This window comes from Scyliorhinus torazame, chromosome 4 (genome assembly GCF_047496885.1).
Source record: "Scyliorhinus torazame isolate Kashiwa2021f chromosome 4, sScyTor2.1, whole genome shotgun sequence".
NCBI lineage: Eukaryota > Metazoa > Chordata > Chondrichthyes > Carcharhiniformes > Scyliorhinidae > Scyliorhinus > Scyliorhinus torazame.
Genome location: NC_092710.1, coordinates 36,422,455 through 36,442,100, shown reverse-complemented (window position 1 = coordinate 36,442,100; position 19,646 = coordinate 36,422,455). Strand labels below are relative to the sequence as shown.

General features: G+C 46.0%; 1 long non-coding RNA gene and 5 other non-coding genes across 6 annotated transcripts in view; 4 read left to right on the top strand and 2 right to left on the bottom strand.

Moving 5' to 3' along the window:
* The window catches only part of LOC140411587 (uncharacterized), a 718,944-nt gene that overhangs the window by 462,197 nt on the left and 237,101 nt on the right, over window positions 1-19,646 (top strand). The gene's annotated exons all lie outside the window — the stretch shown is intronic.
* On the top strand, window positions 2,377-2,450 carry trnai-aau (transfer RNA isoleucine (anticodon AAU)). The gene has a single exon. It is a non-coding gene; the product is annotated as a tRNA-Ile (tRNA).
* On the top strand, window positions 4,883-4,955 carry trnak-uuu (transfer RNA lysine (anticodon UUU)). Its single transcript has one exon. It is a non-coding gene; the product is annotated as a tRNA-Lys (tRNA).
* trnav-uac (transfer RNA valine (anticodon UAC)) lies at window positions 5,718-5,790 on the bottom strand. The gene has a single exon. It is a non-coding gene; the product is annotated as a tRNA-Val (tRNA).
* Window positions 6,534-6,606, top strand: trnak-uuu (transfer RNA lysine (anticodon UUU)). Its single transcript has one exon. It is a non-coding gene; the product is annotated as a tRNA-Lys (tRNA).
* Window positions 10,561-10,633, bottom strand: trnav-uac (transfer RNA valine (anticodon UAC)). The gene has a single exon. It is a non-coding gene; the product is annotated as a tRNA-Val (tRNA).

Here is a 19,646-nt window from a genome sequence, read left to right as displayed (position 1 = left end):
CATTATCATCCATATGTTTATCCAATAAACTTTTAAATGCCCTCAATGTTGGCGAGTTCACTTCTATAGCAGGTAGGTCATTCCACGGCCTCACTACTCTTTGCGTAAAGAACCTACCTCTGACCTCTGTCCTATATCTATTACCCCTCAGTTTAAAGTTATGTCCCCTCGTGCCAGCCGTATCCATCCGCGGGAGAAGGCTCTCACTGTCCACCCTATCTAACCCCCTGATCATTTTGTATGCCTCTATTAAGTCGCCTCTTAACCTTCTTCTCTCCAACGAAAACAACCTCAAGTCCATCAGCCTTTCCTCATAAGATTTTCCCTCCATACCAGGCAACATCCTGGTAAATCTCCTATGCACCCGCTCCAAAGCCTCCACGTCCTTCCTATAATGCGGTGACCAGAACTGCACGCAATACTCCAAATGCGGCCGTACCAGAGTTCTGTACAGCTGCAACATGGCCTCCCGACTACGGAACTCAATCCCTCTACCAATAAAGGCCAACACTCCATAGGCCTTCTTCACAACCCTATCAACCTGGGTGGCAACTTTCTGGGATCTATGTACATGGACACCTAGATCCCTCTGCTCATCCACACTTTCAAGAACTTTACCATTAGCCAAATATTCCGCATTCCTGTTATTCCTTCCAAAGTGAATCACCTAACACTTCTCTACATTAAACTCCATTTGCCACCTCTGAGCCCAGCTCTGCAGCTTATCTATATCCCTCTGTAACCTGCTACATCCTTCCACACTATCGACAACACCACCGACTTTAGTGTCGTCTGCAAATTTACTCACCCACCCTTCTGCACCTTCCTCTAGGTCATTGGTAAAAATGACAAACAGCAACGGCCCCAGAACAGATCCTTGTGGTACTCCACTTGTGACTGTACTCCATTCTGAACATTTCCCATCAACCACCACCCTCTGTCTTCTTTCAGCTAGCCAATTTCTGATCCACATCTCTAAATCACCCTCAATCCCCAGCCTCCGTATTTTCTGCAATAGCCTACCGTGGGGAACCTTATGAAACACTTTGCTGAAACCCATATACACCACATCAACTGCTCTACCCTCATCTACCTGTTCGGTCACCTTCTCAAAGAACTCAATAAGGTTTGTGAGGCATGACCTACCCTTCACAAAGCCATGCTGACTATCCCTGATCATATTATTCCTATCTAGATGATTATAAATCTTGTCTCTTATAATCCCCTCCAAGACTTTATCCACTACAGACGTGAGGCTCACCGGTCTATAGTTGCCGGGGTTGTCTCTGCTCCCCTTTTTGAACAAAGGGACCACATTTGCTGTCCTCCAGTCCTCTGGCACTATTCCTGTAGCCAATGATGACATAAAAATCAAAGCCAAAGGTCCAGCAATCTCTTCCCTGGCCTCCCAGAGAATCCTTGGATAAATCCCATCAGGTCCCGGGGACTTATCTATTTTCAGCCTGTCCAGAATTGCCAACACCTCTTCCCTACGTACCTCAATACCATCTATTCTATTAGCCTGGGGCTCAGCATTCTCCTCCAGAACATTATCTTTTTCCTGAGTGAATACTGACGAAAAATATTCATTTAGTATCTCGCCCATCTCTTCAGACTCCACACACAATTTCCCATCCCTGTCCTTGACTGGTCCTACTCTTTCTCTAGTCATTCGCTTATTCCTGACATACCTATAGAAATCTTTTGGGTTTTCCTTGATCCTTCCTGCCAAATACTTCTCATGTCCCCTCCTTGCTCGTCTTAGCTCTCTCTTTAGATCCTTCCTCGCTACCTTGTAACTATCCATCGCCCCAACTGAAACTTCACACCTCATCTTCACATAGGCCTCCTTCTTCCACTTAACAAGAGATTCCACTTCCTTGGTAAACCACGGTTCCCTCGCTCGACGCCTTCCTCCCTGCCTGACCGGTACATACTGATCAAGAACACGCAGTAGCTGATCCTTGAACAAGCCCCACTTATCCAGTGTGCCCAACACTTGCAGCCTACTTCTCCACCTTATCCCCCCCCCCCCCCAAGTCACGTCTTATGGCATCATAATTGCCCTTCCCCCAGCTATAACTCTTGCCCTGCGGTGTATACTTTTCCCTTTCCATCAATATCTGCCACTTTTTCATTCTTTTACATTTCTGCGCCACAAACGTGTCGGTAACATGTTTCCAAAGTCTCCTAGTCTACAGCGATGACAATTCACGTCGTTCTGAACAATGTCTTACCGCCAATTCCTGCAATTTTCAGGCAAATCTGCTCCAGGCAACGTTGGAAATAACCACGCAACATATCAGACGAGCCCACCATTCAGGACTGGAGTGAATTTGGAAACGGCATGGTCACTCCAACCAACAGTACATACATGGCCGGTTAGCTCAGATGGTTAGAGCGTGATGCTAATAACGTCAAGGTCGCGGGTTCGATCCCCGTACTGGCCAACGAAATAACCACATCGTGGAATAGTCTCCACTTTTCCGGCAAGCTGGAGCGGCATTTTGACTCCGCTGCGGCGGCGCAGAGTCTCCTTTAACTGCTTGGCGCCTCTTGGACAGTATCTGCCACTTTTTCTGAGAAACTGTCCTTCTTTTCCATTTCTGTGTCACAAATGTGTCCAACGTCTCCTAATCAATAGCGAACTCCTGCAGATGACAATTCACGTCGCTGTGAACTGTGTTTTACGTCTCCTGCATTGCAATATTTCATGCGAATCTGCTCCAGGCAGCGTTGCAAACAGCCACGGTACGATGCCATATCAGCCTACCTTGAAATTGCGGCATTGAATAGATCAGCAGCGCTGTGCAGGAATTACTAACCCTCTTGCCAGTAATTTGGCTCAAATGCTGCCACCTTCAACAAACCGATTGCTTAACATGCAGTCGTTTGCTGGCTACGCCAAATACATTTGATGCTTCGAAATGTCTTTTTCAAAAAGCTGCACTACCCATTTATAATGTGGTGCTAATTACACTGATGTGGAGATGCGGGCGTTGGACTGGGGCGAGCACAGTAAGAAGTCTTACAACACCAGGTTAAAGTCCAACAGGTTTGTTCCGATGTCACTAGCTTCCGGAGCGCTGCTCCTTCCTCAGGTAATTACACTGAAACACGTCTGGAACGATCAAAATACCGTAAGGCGAGAAGTATACTTGTTTGCTAATCTATTGAGAGGCGACACATGATCTCCCGGTTAATGTCCTTAGCTTGTAAATCCCCGAACCATTTACCCCAATTTAAAATTCAGCTGGCTCATCATCATTTCGTGCTGAAGCAGCAGCCGTCCATTCGGACTAATGTGAGGGCCTGTCCTGCAATTGCAATTAATTTGCATGATGTTGAGATACTGGCGCTGGATACAGAAAGAAGTGTGACAGCAACAAGAAGTGTGACAGCAACAGGTTTATTTGAAATCACAAGCGTTGGCAGCGCCGTCCCTTCATCAGTTGAAGTGATGAAGGACCACTTTACCTGATGAAGGCACAGCGCTGCCAAAGCTCACGATTGCAAATCAACCTGTTGGACTTTAATATGGTGTTGTGAGACTTCTTACTGAATAATCCGCACGCACTTTATTGCGGCACGGTAATATTTCGACTGAATTTTGAATTCACAGGGTCAGCTGCGTTTACTCTTTCAGTGAAGAAAGCCGTCCAAAGGCTTTTGCGGACAAGTACTGGAAATGTGAGCCGTAGCACATCCCGTGCAAGAATAATAATAATCTTTACTGTCACAAGTAGGCGTACATTAACACTGCCTATAAGTTATGTGAAATTTCGATCATAAAGATGAATACATGAGAAATTTGATGAGGGGAAAGTTTGCAGATTGGGCGATGCTCCAGGCACAATGTGTTCAACAATGCCAAAGCCAGCGTAAGTGTTGGTGAGAAGTTTGTCAGTTGGAAACGTGCAGAAAGTTCAAGGGGAAAGCAAATCCTTACGGCTTGCTGGCAACCTAAAGGGTGGAATTTACAAAAGGCAAGTTCGCCCGATCCAGCTTGTTCGCGATCAGTCAGGAAAGAATACTCAATACTCCATTCACGACTTGACTAAATTTGGAATTTACGCTGGCTTTGACGTTGTTGAACACATTGTGCCTGGAGCATCACCCAATCTGTAAACTTTCTCCTCATCAAATTTCTCATGTATTCATCTTTATGTCCAACCAGCTGGCGGCTGCTACTCTCCTTATATGACCGGAGTTTGTGATTGTTCCATCGCTCCGGAACCTTTGAAAAGCGTCGATTTGATGGTAATGGATCATCTGTCAACACCTGACGTGCTGTATAACATGTTTGCGTGTCCCACAAAGTCGTGTTCAGCTGATTGTGCCCAATTTTTTTCTCTTTGAATCAGGCAATTCTCGAAAAAGACTCAAAATGAAAGAGCGTTTATTTTCACAAGTAGGCTTCAATGAAGTTACTGTGAAAAGCCCCCAGTCACCACATTCCGGTGCCTGTTCGAGGAGGCCGGTACGGCGTGGCAGTTGTTCGGCAAAGGGGAGGTTTGTAAAGAACAGATTTGAAGCAAGCGTGCTGGACGCAGCGAACCTTGAGTCAGAATGTTGAGTCATTGAGAGTCAGGAAGTGACTGTCTCAAACACAATTGGGAATAACCAGTCTCCAGGTAAGAGACTCGGTGGACGGAGTATCGGAGTGAAGCGTCGAAGAGCAGCACAGCTCTGAACTCGCCCTGAATCCAGAGGCGGAGCTGCTGATATGCTGTCCGGATTCAGAGAGTGGCGCAGGGCAAAGGAAGCAGCTGTTTGTTCTGGAGGAGAGGCACAGCATCAGAAGAGGAAAGAGGGTCAACAGCGGAGCGAGAGGAGCAACAGCGAAGGGAGAATGCGGTCACTATTGGCGGCGTCACTTATAGCCTGGATAGCTCAGTCGGTAGAGCATTAGACTTTTAATCTGAGGGTCCAGAGTTCAAGTCCCTGTTCGGGCGATCCTTTTAGATCACAATCATCGATGCTGACGTGAACCCATCGAGTGAATCCACTGGGAAAGAATCCCATCGGCCCATTGTTCCTCTGCTACCCCTCAATCCCCTGTCTGTTCCAATCCCAGTTTCCAACCAAGGACCGTCGCCTTTGCATTCCAGGGGGTGCAAGGTTTCATCTATTCTCTTTTGTGTGAATAATACCATCATTACAAAGATAAATCTCTGCCCATCGCTTGCAGGTTGATATCTGAAATATTTGCGTTATGCTGATTTATTATCATTTTTTTGCTGATCTTGAGCTTTTAGGCGCGTTGAATCTGAATTCTGGCATGATCAGAATTTGAATTTCACCCAGTCCCAATAAAGGATGCTCTTTGGATCTGTCCGTTGCAGCTGTTCAGTTAAACATCATTGTTAAGTTCCAATATATTCCATCACATTTATATTTAAATACATTTCACTTTGTTTTCTGAATTCAAAGCCATTCTGCACTCTGTCCCCTGGGTTTCTGTGGCCATTAGCACCCGGTTTCCCTGGGTTTCTGTGGCTATGGCTCATCTTTCTTTCTCACTCCACAGTATAAATATTTCCCACTTTCTCTGTCTGTTAGCTTTGACAAAGAGTCAACGGACTCGAAACGTTAGCTCTTTTCTCTCCTGACAGATACTGCCACACTTGCTGAGATTTCCCAGCATTTCCTCTTTCGTGGTTGTATTTCTGTTCACATGGAAATTCAATTGGTCACAACTTGTCCAAAAGTAGCAACGGTTCCACTGGGGCTTGAACCCAGGACCTGCTGCGCGTAAAGCAGACGTGATAACCACTACACCATGGAACCAGAAGGCGGTAGCTACAGTCCTTATATGACTGGAGTTTGTGATTGTTCCATCGCTCCGGAACCTTTGTAAAGCGTCTCTTTGATGGGAATGGATCATCTGTCAACACCTGACTTGCTGTATAACATGTTTGCGTGTCCCACAAAGTCAGGTTCAGCTGATTGTGCCCAATTTTTTCTCTTGGAGTCAGGCAATTCTCGAAAAAGACTCAAAACGAAAGAGCGTTTAATGAAATGAAAATGAAATGAAAATCGCTCATTGTCACAAGTAGGCTTCAATGAAGTTACAGTGAAAAGCCCCTAGTCACCACATTCCGGCGCCTGTTCGAGGAGGCCGGTACGGCGCGGAAGTTGTTAGGCAAAGGGGAGGTTTCACTTTTGTAAAGAACAGATTTGAAGCAAGCGTGCTGGACGCAGCGAACCTTGAGTCAGAATGTTGAGTCATTGAGAGTCAGGAAGAGACTGTCTCAAACCCAACAGGGAATAACCAGTCTCCAGGAAAGGGACTCGGTGGGCGGAGTATCGGAGTGAAGCGTCGAAGAGCAGCACAGCTCTGAACTCGCCCTGAATCCAGAGGCGGAGCTGCTGATATGCTGTCCCGATTCAGAGAGTAGCGCAGGGCAAAGGAAGCAGCTGTTTGTTCTGGAGGAGAGGCACAGCACTAGCAGAGGTAAGAGGAGCAACAGCGGAGCGAGAGGAGCAACAGCGAAGGGGGAATGCGGTCACTACAAGCGAGATCGCTCACAGCCCGGATAGCTCAGTCGGTAGAGCATCAGACTTTTAATCTGAGGGTCCAGGGTTCAAGTCCCTGTTTAGACGATCATTTTAGATCCCAATGATCGATGCTGACGTGAACGCATCGAGTGAATCCACTGGGAAAGAAGCCCATCGGCCCATTTTGCCTCTGCTACCCCTCAAACCCCTGTCTGTTCCAATCCCAGTTTCCAGCCAAGGACCGTCGCCTTTGCATTCCACGGGGTTCATGATTTCATCTATTCTCTTTTGTGTGAATAATACCATCATTACAAGGAGAAATCTCTGCCCATCGTTTTCAGGTTGATACCTGAAATATTTGCGTTATGCTGATTTATTATCATTTTTTTGGCTGATTTTTAGCTTCTCGGCGCGTTGAATCTGAATTCCGACATGATCAGAAATTGAATTTCAGCCAGTAAAGGATGCTCTCTGGATCTGTCCTTTCCTGCTCTTCAATTAAACCTTATTGTTATGTTCCAATAAATTCCATCATATATTACATGTAAATACATTTCTCTTTGTTTTCTGAATTCATTGAGAATGCTGGCAGACAATGCGATGTTGTGCAATGCTAGTTCGTACCGACTTTGTATTGAACTGTAACTGCAGTATTATGTTCATTGACAAAACAAGTATTGTCAGCGCAAATTGCTAACTGTGCCGCCACCTGCAGATTCCCCTCCAAGGACCACGCGCCATATTCACTTGGAACCATATTCCCATTCACTCACTCTTGTTGGGTACAAATCATGGAGCTTCCTTCCTAACCTCTTTCTGGGTGCACCTACACCACATGGACTGCAGAGTTCCAGAAATCCACACCACACCCAGTTTCACGGGAATTGGATGAGAGCTGAAATTATGGAGCGCTAGTGTATTGCTTTTTGTAGTTTGAAATTGCAGTTTGTGGTGGAATGACCATAATGATGTCTAGGAAATGTTGTGTCAATGTTCTAAGATAAAGGAATTGGATACAGAATGGCTGTTGGTGTGGTGAGTGGCACGTTTTGCCAAGGTGAAATTCGAACAAGGGTCACAGCGCCGAATGGGTATTGAGAAAAGGCGGTGAGTGAGAGAAACGCGCGTTTAACAGATTGGCAGAACAAAATGTAAAAGGTGATTGAAAGTTGGGGAAGGGACAGGAGGCAAAGGGGAATTTGAGACGGCGAAGGGTCACGAGATACAGAGCATTAGTTGGGAAATTTCGAAATATTTCAGTCTGTAAACTAATTTTTGGACAAAATATTTTTAAAGGACAGAGTGCTGATTTGCTTATTTAAGAGCTCACAGGTAATGGTCATGATGCACGCTAATTAAATAGGGGTTGGAAAGAGATTGCGACTCAACACGCCAGCTTTGGCAACGCACAGATGGGGGAAGCTGGTTGTATTTCGATTCACATTGAAATTCAGTTGGCAACGAGTTGTCCAAAAGCAGCAATGATTCCACAGGAGCCCGAACCCAGGACCTCCCGCGTCTTAAGCATGCGTGCTAACCACTACACCGTGGAACCAGCTGGCGACACACTGACCTCTTTATATTACTGGATGTTGTGATTGTTGCAAATTGTCCATTTGGTGGGATTTGCTCAGTTGTCAGCACCTGACCTGTTGCAGACATGTTTGCCTTTTCATTAAAGTCGCGTTTATCTGATTGTTCTGAACGTTTTTGCAATTTCCCCCGCAAAAGAGACAAAACGAAAGAGCTTTTCAATGTTGCGGCGCTGAGAATGTGGGCAACGGGGAGATTTCACTTTTGGAAAGAATATTTTTGAAGCTGATGCGTTGGAGCCAGTGAAACGTGAGTCAGAATGTTGAGTAATTGAGAGTCAGGAAGTGACTGTCCCAAACCCAACTGGGAATGATTGTCTAACTGACGAGGGAAATGTAAAGTTTGAACGATGCAATGTTCGCGGCCAGCCAGTAATAGTCATTATTGGGGGCTTTGCTCTGGCTCGGATAGCGCAGTCGGTAGAACATCTGGCTTTTAATCTGAGGGTCCAGAATTCAAATTCCTCCTCGGGCGGTAATTTCAATGATTGATGCTGACGTGAACTCATCGAGTTAATTAACACCGAAGGAAGCCCATCTGCCCCTTGTGTCTCTGCTGCCCCGCAAACCCCTGTCTGTTCCAATCTCAGCACAAGGTCCGTCGCCTTGAAATTCCACAGCGGTTCCAGGTCTCATCTAAACTCTTCTTGTGTGAATAATAACATCATTGCAAGGAGAAATCCCTGCTCGTCGCTTTAAGATAGATAACTCAAGTATCTGTGTCATGCTGACTTTTGTTTGATTTTTTTTGCTGAATTTGAGCTTTAAGGCGAGTTGAATGTGAATTCCGACATGATCCGAATTCGAATTACATCCAGCCTCAATAGACGAGGCTACTTCCATCTGCCCTTTCCTGCAGCATGGCAGCATGCCTTAATGACTATCGACCAGTGGCACTGATATCCATCATCATGAAGTGCTTCGAAAGGTTAGTCATGGCACGAATCAACTCCAGCCTCCCAGATTGCCTTGATCCACTACAGTTCGCCTACCACTGCAACAGGTCTACAGCAGACGCCATCTCCATGGCCCTGCACTCCACCCTGGAACACCTAGGTAACAAAGGTACCTCTGTCCGACTCCTATTTATCGACTACAGCTCAGCCGTCAACACCATAATTCCTACGAAACTCATCACCAAACTCCATGGCCTTGGCTCCTCCCTCTGCGACTGAATCCTGAACTTTCTAACCCACAGGCCACAATTCGTAAGGATAGGCAACAACACTTCCTCCACAATCATCCTAAACACCGGTGCCCCACAAGGCTGTGACCTCAGCCCCCACCTATACCACTTATATACCGATGACAGTGTGGCCAAATTCCCCTCCAACTCGATTTTCAAATTTGCTGATGACACCACCATAGTGGGTCGGATTTCAAACAATGAGGAGACAGAGTACAGGAATGAGATAGAGAACCTGGTGAACTGGTGCGACGACAATAATCTCTCCTTCAATGTTAAGAAACGAAGGAGATAGTCATCGACTTCAGGAAGCGTAGTGGAGAACATGCCCCTGTCTACATCAATGGGAACGAAGTAGAAAGTGTCGAGTGCTTCAAGCTTTTTGGTGTCCAGATCACCAACAACCTGTCCTGGTCCACCCATGCCGACACTATAGTTAAGAAAGCCCAACAACCGCTCTACGTTCTCAGAAGACTAAGGACATTTGACATGTCAGCTACGATACTCACCAACTTCTACAGATGCACCACAGAAAGCATTCTTTCTGGTTACATCACTGCTTTGCATGGAGCCTGCTCTGCCCAAGACCGCAAGAAACTACAAAAGGTTGTGAATGTAGCCCACTCCATCACGCAAACCAGTCTCCCATCCATTGACTCTGTCTATAATTCCCGCTGCCTCAGAAAGGCAGCCAGCACAATTAAGGACCCCATGCACCCCGGACATACTCCCTTCCACCTCCTTCCATCAGGAAAAAGATACCAACGTTTGAGGTCCTGTCCCAACCGACTCAAGAACAGCTTCTTCCCTACTGTCATCAGACTTTTGAATGGACCTACCTCGTATTAAGTTGATCTTTTCTCTACACGTTGCTATGACTGTAACATTATATTCTGCAGTCTCTCCTTCCTTCCCTATGTACGGTATGCATTATTTGTACAGCATGCAAAAAACAGTAATATTCACTGTAAAATAATACATGTGACAATAATAAATCAAATCAAATCCAATCAAAGATAAAGAGCAATAGTTGGGAAATTTCGACAAATGTTAGTTCGGAAACAAGTAGTGGACTATTGGGCAAATAATGGTTCAAGAAGTGAATATTTAATAACTCACACGCAAGGATCATGATACACGCTCATGAATAATGTTTGTTTGGAAAGAGATTTCCATTCAGCACGTTGGCTTTGGGGACGCACGGAGAGCGGAGAGGGGAAGCTGGTTATATTTCTATTTACATTGAAATTCAATTGGCAACCACTTGGTCAAAAGCAGCATTGATTCCACTGGAGGTCGAACCCAGGATATTCAGCATGTAAAGCAGACGTGATAACCACTACACCACGGAACCTGCTGGTGAACCTCTGACTTGTTTATATAACTGGACTTTGTGATTGAGTCCTTCGCTCCAGAAACTTTCCAAAACCTCCATTTGGTGCGATTTGCTCGGCTGTCAACACAAACTTGTTGTATACAAACTTGTTGTATACATGTTAGCGATTCCCACAAAGTCGCGTTCAGCTGACTGTTCTCGACGTTTCTTCTTTGAGTCAGGTAATTTACCTGAAAAAGAGGCAAAATTAAGGAGCGTTTAAATGTTCCTGCGCGGAGGTTGTGGTCAAAGGGGTGGTTTCGCTTTTGGAAAAAAATGTAAGCAGCGACTGTATTGGAGGCTGTGAAACGTGCGTCAGAATGTTGAGTAATTGAGAGTCAGGAGTGACCGTCTCAAACCCAACTGGGAATGATTGTCGGATTCGAACATAGAGTGCAGAAGGATGCCATTCGGCCCAGCAAGTCTGCACCGACCCACTTAAACCCTCAATTCCATCCTATCCCCTTTACCCCTCCTCGCCTTTTTGGCCGCTAAGGACAATTTATCATGGCCAATCCACGTAACATGCACGTCTTTGGACTGTGGGAGGAAACCGGAGCACCCGGAGGAAACCCACACAGACACGGGAAGAACGTGCAGACCCCACACAGACAGTGACCCAGCGGGGAATCGAACCTGTGACCCTGGCACTGTGAAGCCACAATGCTATTCACGTGTGCTGCCCTAAATTGACGAAGGAAATAAAACATTTAAACGATTAAATATTCGCTACCAGCCAGTAATGGTCGCTGTAGGCGACGCTATTTAGCGCCTGGATCACTCACCTGGGAGAAAGTCAGACTTTTAATCTGAGGGTCCACGGTTCAAGTCCCAGTTCGGGAGATACTTTTAAACCTCAATGAGTGATGTTGACGTGCACTCACCGCGTTAATCATTTGGGAAAGAGGCCCCTCGGCCTGTTGTGTCTCTGCTGCCCCTCAAACCCCTGTCTGTTCCAATCTAAGTTTCAGCACAAGGTGCGTCGCCTTGGCATTCCACAGCGGTTCCATGTGTCATCAAAATGCTTTTTTCTGAATTATACCATTATTGCAAGGAGAAATTCTTGGTCATCGCTTTAAGATTGATACCTGAAATATTAGCGATATTCTGATTTTGTTTGAATTTTTTACTGATTCTGCGCCTCAAGGCGAGTGGAATGTGATTTCCGGCATGATCAGAAATTGAATTTGAACCAGCCCCTATAAACGAGACTTTGACAAAGTGTCATCGCGACTCGAAACGTTTGCTCTTTTCTCTCCCTGCAGATGCTGACAGACCTGCTGAGAGTTTCCAGCATTTCCTCGTTTGGTTTCAAAAACCAGGCAGTGCCTCTTGGGAACCATGTGCTTCACAAAGGGCATGCGAGACGATTTATTGGGACATGTGAAGAAGAATTGGATGGCATCAGGTTTATGGAGGATTCAGTATGTACAGTGGGCGAGGAGCCCATTGAAATAGTCAAGTCCACGGCCTCACCGCCCCCACACCACCCCTAAGCACCCCCCAGCACCCTCACACCACCCCTCGCCACGCCCTCACTGCCTCCACACCACTGGCTCTCCACTCCCTCACCACCCCCACACCACCAGCCACCCAAAACTGCAATCATGTCTTGTGTCTTGCAGGATCACCTGGTCATGAGTCAGGCCCTTCTGGTGTTCCCTGCCCCGAACCACAACTACAGCGAAAAAGCACAGACAGCGCCGAAAGCCCCCAGACTGTAGCCTGAGAAACCCCGGAGCACCAGTCTGGGCATGTCACCGATATCCCGTCACAGCAGTGGCTGTCCATGCCTGGATACCCCACTGCCGTGTGGGTCCCCTTGACCCCACGGCCCATTCCCTGGTAACCCCCCCTCTCTGGCCCCAGCAGATGTGTGCCACTCCCCCTCCTCCAGCCAGCCCTGCCAGCAGCAAATCCAGAAGCCCATGGTCGCGCCTCTGGGAACTTGTCCGAGCTCCACTCTGTCCCTCAGCAGTCACAGCGCCTGTTTCCCGAAGACTAAAACCACAAGTGAAACTCGCCGGAGATAATTACTCCTGGCGGGTCCTGAAGGCTGCCTTGGGGAACAGGACGTGTGACAAAGCAGAATCACCGCGCAGAAACTTATAGCCAAGTTCCGCACACATGAGTACGGCCACAACCTGGCATTCATGTCGCATTACATTCAACCCCACCATCTGGCCTTGGCTTGCAAAATCCTACCAACTGTCCTGGCTTGAGACAATTCACACCTCTTTAACCTGTGGTTACCTCTATCTCTGGATCTGTAAAGACATAATTACCAGCAAATGCTCACATTCAAAGCATTGTCTGGCATCTTTGACTTTGTCTGTTTATATGTTTCTGGAACCTACCTCTTCATTCACCTGAGTGGGGAGCAGTGCTCCGAAAGTTAGTGATCTGAAATGAAACTGTTGGACTTTAACCTGGTGTTGTTAGACTTCTTACTGTGCCCACCCCAGTCCAACGCCAGCATCTCCACATCGTCACATCAGACCTTATTATGGAAAGAAGTTCATCTATGAAGCAGCTGAAGGTGGTTTGGGCTAGGATACGAAAGGGGGCAATCGGAATAATATTCTGCAGCTGAGTAGTGGACTTTTGGGCAAATCATGTTTACGGAAATTAATAATGTTTGTCTAATTTAAAACTCACAGTTAATGATCATGATGTATGCTTCTGTCATGTGAGAGAACCTTTAAGAAATGTGTGTTTATAAATGGGTGTGAATATAAATATCAATAGTGAGAGTACCTTTAAAAAATGGGCGTTTACTACTGCAGTGATGTCAGAGAATGGGTGGAGCTTTTTGCTTTCGTTTTTGAGCAGGCTGCAGGGTGTGTTTTAGTTTCGTTTTCAGTGTTGGAGCTGAAGCCAGACGAAGCAAGTGTACTGCTGTTCTCTCTGCTATCAAAAGACTATCTCTTGATCATTTGGTGAATTCAGAATTATAAATGTTATCAGTTGTGAATGTAAACCTGATGTGCTTCTGGTAAAAGATGTTTTAAAGTCGTATGGATGTTAAAAGGAATGATTAAAGGATTACTTAGTGTTGTAGTCTTTTGGGGTTGTATTTGAATCGATGGTTGCTAAGATGTTCACTGTATGTTTTAAGAAGGTTAACTTGAGTTCATAGAATAAACATTGTTTTGCTTTAAAAAATACTTTTCCATTTCTGCTGTACCACACCTGTACAGTGGGCAGTGTGCTCCCCATACCACAACCTATTAAAGGTTGGGGTCACGTGAACTCCATGATACACTTTGGGGTTCTCTGAACCCTGGTCCATAACACTTATTAAGTAATGTTTGTGTGGGGTTCGATATCCACGCAGCACGTTGGTTTTGGGAACGCACAAATAGGGGAAGCTGGTTGTCTTTCTATTCAAATGGCAATTCAATTGGTAACAACTTGTCCAAAAACAGCAACGATACCACTGGGGCTCGAACCCACGACCTGCTCCTGATAAAGCATAAGTGAAAACCAGTACACCACGGAACCAAGTGGTTAACATGGGTTCCTGTTTATATGACTGTAGTGTGTGATTGTATCCATAGCTCCAGAAATGTTGCAAAGTGCCCAGTTGGTGGGATTAGCTCAGCTGTCAAGACCTACATGTTAGCGTTTCCATTTATGTCGCGTTTCGCTGATTGTTCTGAAGGTTTTCCCTTTGAGTCAGGCAATTTGCAGGAAAAGAGGCAAAATGAAGCAGCGTTTAAATGTTATGGGCAAACGGGATGCTTCGCTTCTGTAAAGATTCCGACATGATCGAAATTTGAATTTAATCCCCGACGGGGGCGCACGAACTAGTGTGGTCAAACGTCCTGGACAAGGGGCAGGCGAGGGAGGAATGAGGCTAGAACAGAGGGGAAAAGTGAACGAGATAGAGACCTCTTGGACCTTTGACATGTTTGCGCGGCACTGCGCTGCCCCACTCCGGTCACAAGGGCCGGGTCACAGGAATGGGCGAGGATAGGGGAATGGAGGTGAGGGTGAGGCAGAGGCAGCGGTCAGACAACAGGCATAATTTAAGGTTAAGATCAGCCCCGGGAGAGGCGGGGCACCATACTAGCAGGGATAGCTAGCACAGGAAGAAAGACAGCAAGGCGGGACGCGGTGCACCTCCCGGCAGGGTGGGAGCCCCTCTCTGTTGGGGGAGGGGGGGGGGCAGTATTGCTCTCTTTGGTTGTTTCTAAATATGGCGGTCAATATGGTCGCCTTCATTAATTCTAATTACGTTTGCTTTAGAGTCTCCAGGTATCTTTCGATACTGCCACAAGGTCCAAACTCGAATGAGTGTGTAGGAGTGAGTGTGAGTGAATATGTAAGAGTGAGTGTGTGTTAGCATGTGGGTGTGATAGTGTGTCAGAGTGACAATATGTCAGAGTGAGAGTGAGTATGTTCCCTCCCCATTTTTTCAGGTAATTCTCCTCCTCAGTTCCCATTCCTCTCCCTGTCTCTCACTCAATTAGGACACCACCCCGGCCCTTAGTTTCAAACTGCCTCTCCCAGCGTGGAGAGGAGAGCATGCCAATAGCACTTTGTAATTAGAGAGGAGGGCGACACATTATGGGTGCGGGAGTCGGCGCGGGCCTCAATCTCTGTATTTGCGCTTCCCCCATCGTTCAACGTTACTGACAGGGAAAGGGGCGTCCGGTTTGAGCAACCTCTAATCTGGGAATCAGACGATCCTGAAAGATATGTATGTGTTTCACAACAGATGTTTTTCTTTCATTTAGAATGGTAGCATGTTAATATCGTCCCGTTGTGCATTTTGCTTATTGTATTTCATTGCATTATCCCCTCATCTGGACGTCAGCTCAAAGGGCCAATCACACCGACCTTGTTTGCCGGTTTATTAGACGATGCATCTGTTTGGAGGCGAGAGTGACCTAGGTCGACCCATCTCCCAAAACAGTACCACGGAAGCTTGTGGCAATCAAGCTTCAACAATCTGATTGTTCTGCCTAATTCGAAGAGGAATGAACGCAAAGATTCCACACTTTTCCGGGCCATTTCTTCCAGAACGTCCCTTCTTCAAGTCGCTTCGTTGCCAAGATTTATTTTGTGAAACTGACAGGCAGCGCTCATCAGCTCTTCGCCCATAAAGGTTGCCTCCATGGTACAGACTAATAAATCGCTTGTTACGACCAGCTCCAGCTCTGCAAACTCATCCAGTTCTACCATCCAGCACGGATAACTTCCTTCATTTGTAAACTCCTCCGCCCAAAGTCCCTGCTTGTTTCTGTGAATTATATCAGCCCTACAGTCTACCCTGAATATTTAACATTCCCCGTCATTAAAGTGCCCTATCTATGCAAAGAACTGCATTCCCTACAGCCCTCCTTTGATCTCTAGTCTCCTCCAAAGCCATACAGAAATCTATCGACACGCCTGCCCTAAAACTTTCACAAACTGTGAAACGTTTTCCATCTTCTACAACCTTGCGATAAGTCTGCATTCCTCTATTTATGGCTCAGTTCTTTGCCGTCCAAATGATTGCAACCTGGTCTCCGTGGTCTCAGCTGCCTGGTTCCCAATACTTGTTCTTGTTCACAAAATATTTCCACCCTTTGTGTAGCTTTAGGAAACAACTTCCGCCTTCCATTTGCCCAAATATTTGGTTACCTAGCTAATACCTGCTGTCGATGCCCCTGGTGTTAAAGTTCCTTGCACAACTTCTGCTATGAACGAAGCAGGGGATTTATTTTGATAAGTTGCTATTGTCGATTTGCATCCTTGGAAATATTTCGAGAAAATTCTCCTAACAAGGATATTTTCTCTCAGGTGCGCAGAGGAGATCAATGAACACAAATACACGATAAAGATTGGCATTGCTCCGATATGTCCTGTCCTCAGATTATTCTTCAAAGAACCCCACTTCAGGAACATAAGAATACCCATTCTCTGCCATATTTCCTCCTTCCCAAATTGCTCTAGCTTGTCCTGTGACCCGTAGCGTTTAACTCTTCATCAGGAAGACACTTCATCGCCAACGTAACTCTGTTGAATCCCCATACGATTGAAAAGGTGTGCCGTTCAGTGTATATATCAGCGAATACTTGCTCGTTCTACTCAATCTCCCTTCATAAGAAAATTCTCTCATCCTCGTTGTTCGGTTCAAAAATGGCTACCGGCTGTGCTTTCTTACGTTTTGAACTTGTCCTATGACCATCACTCTGGGTGTGGCTGAAAAATGCTCAGTGAATCTGGAGCCAGAGGTAAAACTCCACGACCCCTCTCCCTATGTGGTTAAAAAAGCAGTAAACAAGGACATTATACTAAAACATAATGGTAATAATAATAATGTTTATTAGTGTCACAAGCAGGCTTACGTGAACACTACAATGAAGATACTATAACAATCCCCTTGCCGCCACACTGCGGCGGCTGTTCAGCACACTGAGGTAGAATTCAGAGTGTCCAATTCACCTAACAAGCACGTCTTTCTGGACCTGTGGGATGAAATCGGAGCGCCCGGAGGAAATCCACACAGACATGGGGAGAACCGACGGACTCGGCACACACAGTGACCCAAGTGGGAACAGAACCTGGGGCCCTGGCGCTGCAAAGCAACAGTGCTAAGTTATGTGCTACCCTGCCGCCCAAATCAGGAGTGCCAACTCCTGCGTACCAAGCGCTGCATACCCCAAATCTGTACACTTGCCCTCAGTTCTGTGGCCTCTATGTTCATCATCCCCATCTGGGATGATCCATACCACAAAGGTGCAGTGTTAGCATGCGTTTAAAACCACAATTTCCCGGGAAGCTGAGGTAACATGCAGTCTGGGGTCAGCAGCGTGCGATAGGTGAGATCTTTTCAGTGGACAAAATGCAGGCATTCAGATTAAGGTTCCTATTGCCTTCCGACAAGTGGGCACGTTCATTTCAACTGAGGTCATATTACAAATTGGCATTCAGGATTATGTTGCATTTGAATTTAAGTTGAGGGTTAAGGGTTAAGGGTGCGGCTTAATTTCGTGCAATCATTGTTTTTTTAAATGAAGAGTAGATTTAGATTAGGATTAGAGTTTGGTTCAGAATAGCAGTTATTTTTACATTTCGTGGGACCGTCATGTTTCACGTTAAAACGTAAGTCACAGTTTGAGTTTCTGTTCCAAGTGGGGTTAGGGCCAATGATATTATTGGGATTTCAGTTGCCATGCAGCTTTGGGATTACCGTGATAGTTCAACGTCCAGCTATCATTCGCAACACATTTTCAGCTACGGTTCGGATAATTGCAAGGCGATCACTTCAGCATTGGTTTTCATTCGGGATGACATTATTGCTGATATTCGTCTTGGAGTTGCGGTTTGAGCTCAGGTTTTGTTCCTTGTCTGGTTTGGTAGTAACAGGTTTTGCCGTTTGCGTTCGAGTTACTGTTAGGGTTCGGTTAGTTTTTTGGAAAAAATGTAAGGTCGAGAAAGAGAGTCTGAGAGAGGCATGTCGACAGCAAGAGAGACAATGCGGGGAGGACAAAGGAAACAATTTCTATTTTAATAATGGACTGAGCATAATGATTCCATCCTGAACTCTTCACAGAGAATCACAACAGCAACATTGCCGAACTGGACATAAAGGAGATGTCGTCAAATGCACGGTCTGGCTGAGATATTTTAAGGTATGTCTGAAAGGCGGTCAGAAAGTATCACTGTGGTTTTGGGGGGGAAATCTAGACCTTCTGACACAGTGAGATGCAGGAATAAATCCATGGATGATGCAAAAAAAAGAAAAGGATGGACGTTTGAAGATCATTGTGTGGCGTCGCTGAGATCCAATGGCGAGCAGCGTGCAATAGAGTGAGAGGTTACTGGGCAGGAGTAGGGCTTTGGACAAGGCAGCAAAGTTTGAATGAGTTCAAGCTTAGACAGGTTTAGGTCTGTGTTGAAAGCGTAGCAAAATTTATTTGTTCTCGAGTGCAATCTGAAATTTTAACCTAAATCATTGCCGTCATTGTGATGCGAAAGGATGGGAATCCGACTGGGGGGATTGAAACATTCGATACTCCAGACATTGCGATTCACTTTTCCCGCAGGCAGGTCACCACCACCTTCTGATGGGCAACGAGGGATGGACAATAAATGCTGGCCGAACCAGCGACGCTCAGATCCCGTAAATGGAAGAAAGAAAATCCTGAAATTGCGATCAAAGAGTATATCGACCAGTTTGGAAAGAAGGATGAGCAGTTCCAGATCGAACAGCTGCTTGACTGGGGGCAGAATGTGCACCAGCACTCAAGGGCATTGGTTGAACCTTAGAGCCAAACAAAGGCAATATCGTGGATGCAATTTCCTATCCAGCCCTGCAAGAGGCATTTGGTATCTGGCGCTTGTCACGATTAGGTTGGCTGCTTCAGCAGTCAATTCTTTCCAGATAAATATTCACTGCTCTTTGTCGTGTGTGGGAGTCTGAGAATGCATATAAGTAGCATGTGTTGGAAGCACTGGTGCACGTTACTGGGCTGCGTTCAGTTGATTCGTTTTGTTATAAATTGAATAATTGCTGCAACCGGATAGATTACTGTGCTCTTGAGCTGTTTTCTGAAACTGGACTGAGTGGCCCCATAAATAAATGTGTTTGTGCAGCAACTTAAATGTTGCAGGGTTTCTCCGACTTCCCTAAATATAAATTCCGAGTTGCTGTAATCCCTGCTATTTTTGCCCGCAATGCGATTATATAAGAAATGAAAAACATACACCAACCATAGAAGTATGAAGCTGCCGGATATGCTAAAGAGCAAAATCACAGACTTCTTCCTGCTCTCCATCTCTGGGTCACTGTCATTCTCTCTCTTGCTCTGACCCCTTAGTTGTTTACGGACTCGACTTGCCACTAAAATGTGTCTGACTGTCAGGGCGTTGAAGAACAGAATTAAAACGAATGGGAGCAATGGGTTTAATACAACACTAAAACAGTCATATCCTGCCCATGCAGGCTCAGTATAGTAGCTTGCCTTGACATAACAGAACCACGGCACATTGTTGATTA